The sequence below is a fragment of the Tamandua tetradactyla genome, chromosome 23, assembly GCF_023851605.1.
Source record: "Tamandua tetradactyla isolate mTamTet1 chromosome 23, mTamTet1.pri, whole genome shotgun sequence".
NCBI lineage: Eukaryota > Metazoa > Chordata > Mammalia > Pilosa > Myrmecophagidae > Tamandua > Tamandua tetradactyla.
The window spans coordinates 40961858-40964867 of record NC_135349.1 but is presented as its reverse complement, the minus strand read 5'-3'; positions in this window follow the sequence as shown (position 1 = coordinate 40964867).

Below are 3010 nucleotides of genomic sequence, written 5' to 3'. Positions count from 1 at the left end.
CACCAAGGGAAAACTGAGTACCTACCTCATATCTGAAGGCAAAAGAAATTTAAGGAAGTCACCATATGTATCCAGTGAACAGCCCCTAAAAAGACTTCAGTGTCCACAATCAGGGTGGTAGGGAAGTTTTGAAATCAATCCAAGGAAAATATTTATGAAAACTTGAAATAACAGTTTTGGCATCTTGCACTTTTTTAGGCTTATTAGTATGTTCTAACATAGATGATCATAGGATGTCTAGATTTGCCTCTTCATTTTACAGATTAGGAAATAAGACCCGTGGAAGGAAGGGGTCTGGCTTAAAAATTACACAGATGGTGACATAGCAGAGCCTGATTTCATGAGCACTAAAACTTCTCAGTTATTTGCCAGCAACTGTACAAGTGTTTACCATGTATTGTCTTATTTAACCATCACAAAAATCTTATGGCGGAATTAATCAACCTCTTCTTACTAATGAGGAAACTGAGGCATTGCAAAGTTAAAGTCACTTACCCAAGGTCTCAGAGTCCATAGTAGAAGTGGGATTAAATCCAGGTCTGTCTGACTCTAGAGCCTCTACTCTTGACCCTGCTCAGTGTCTGTCTTTATAATGAAGAACCCTTGATTCCCCACTTAGTGCTCTAAGCTGCTAAGGTTTTTACAGTGATCTGAAATAACATTATTTAAATAGCATTATTTAAAATGAAGTAGAGTTTTTTAAAAATTGCAAAGCTGCCCCTCCTAGCTGACCCTCCCCCACCGTCCATCCCCGTCTGTGGCCTTCATCACTGCCCCCAGGTAAGTTGTTGCTTTCCTCCAAAGAGTCACCAGCCTCACCCAGCAGCCAGGCAGTGTACTTTGGAAGGCCACCAGCCTACACAGCTAAATGGAAGTGAGAGGCAAATTGAGTTTTGTGGCAGTTGGTCTTGGTAAGGATGTGGTAGAGGGGTTTAGAACGTTCAATCAACATCTGCAGAGACATTTTCCTAAATTCTAAAATTAGCAACAAGTCAAAGATTGATCCAACAAATGGAATGGATATTTAAATTGCTTGTACTTCCATTCCATGTCACTACTAGAGTAACAAGGGAGGAGAAAGTGACCAAAAAAAGCTGAGGGAGGTGAGGGGAGCACCAGAGGAATCTGGAATAGAAGTAGGTTGCCATAATAGGCAACCCACATGGTTATCTTTAGTAGTGGACTTGAGAAAGGCATCGCCTCCATGTTATCCTTTGAAATAGTAATGGACCACTGCAGCCAACTCAGGTGCCTACAGGGGCCAGGCTATTTACATAAACCATGGCCCAGGGAGTGGGGAGGTAGGAGGAGGCAGAACCTTGGCAAACCAGAGTACAGGTCCAGCCTATAGTGGGGAGCTACCCAGATCTGTTGACCAGATCGACTTTTTCAAGAGAAGCCTGAAATTCGGGTTTTTAAATATGAAAATTATAAATGTAGTTGCATATTGGCAACTCATTTAAAAATGTGAGACCCAAAGAAAATACTACTGGAGGATTAGTTCAGCCCTTGGTGTACCTTCTGAGACTGCCCAGCAGCTGACCAGGAAGGAATTCTCTAAGGGGAAGAATAAATAATACTCCTTAGTATGTTGTGTGAAGTCCTCTGTCTCTCGATCCTTGTCCCAAGTCCATTTTGCCCTTGACTCAGTCAGGTCCAATTAAGGATTTAGGTCCCTTGCTAAAGTGACCTGGACCTTGGAAGAAAGAAGGTGTTAAGGATGCCTATTAAGCTCTTACTTGGGAGGCTTAGGAGTTTTAAAACAACATTTGGGATCAAAGAAAGCTAAATCTGAATTCTTGATCAGCAGTTCATTAACTAGTAATCCTTTGGAAAAAATAGGGGTGATACTAGTCTCTGTCTCATAAGGTAGTTGTGCTTAAGCAAGAATGCAGGTAAAATGCTTGTTAATAACTAATGTTTATTGGCATTTATACCTACCAGGCACTGTTTCAAATACTTTTATGTGCATTAACTGCAAAACTACCAAGAAGTAAATTTTGTAGTTAAGGAAACAAAGACAAGGAAGTTAAGTACTTGCCTGAAATCACACAGCAATGATAAAGATTCGGACCTAGGCGCTCTAATTCCAGAGCCCACACTTAACTCCTTACCATCATGCCTGGCCCAGAGTGAGGACTCAGTATCTTAATTGTCCTTAGCATTCATTACAATGCCTGGCACCTAGTAGATGCTCAATAAGTGTTTATTTAAGGAATTAATGTGATATTATGGGAAACTTCCTTGACGAAACGAGATACAGACCTAGAGAGATGAAAAGTTGGGACTCAAGATAAATGATTCAGGATTCAGCAGCATCAAGAGGCCAGCCAAAGTCATGAAAGGTTTGTATTCTTTCCAGGAAAACAAATGTAGATTGAATTCAGACCCTCCGAATTCATATGCTCTTTGGGCTGTCCTGTTCCTTAGGATATTGGAGACATAGATAACACCAAAAGGCTTAAGAAATCCACCACTTTGATTATACAGTACTCCTTCTCTTATTTTAAGACTGGCGCCTGCGGTCTCTAACAAGAATTTCACCAGGACTGAGATACTCTTTATTTTTATTGGATACAAATTTTTCAATAAGATTACACATGACTTTCATAAGAAATAAGGGCTACCACAGGACAGTAAGCCACAGCTTTGAGGCCAAGGAAGGATATGAAATAATGTTCCAAATAACCACTCAAACCCTCTTGGCATGGAGTGATGATCACTGTAGGGTAAGTTTATATGATGATTCACAATGCTGAAGATTAATGACAGCATGTGCCCTATTACCAAATTTTCAGTTATGCTTAAAAGCTAGCATTCAGCAGAACATCCGGTGTTACGGAGAGGTTGGGTATCAGCGAGGTGCAATGGTTCTCAAAGGATGCTGTCCTTTGACATGTATTCAGCTACAGCATCAGCATCCCTGGGAACTTGTTAGAAATGTAAATTCTCAGACCCTACCCCAGAGCAAGTAAATCCAGAAACTCAAGAGTGGGGCCCAAAATTCTGT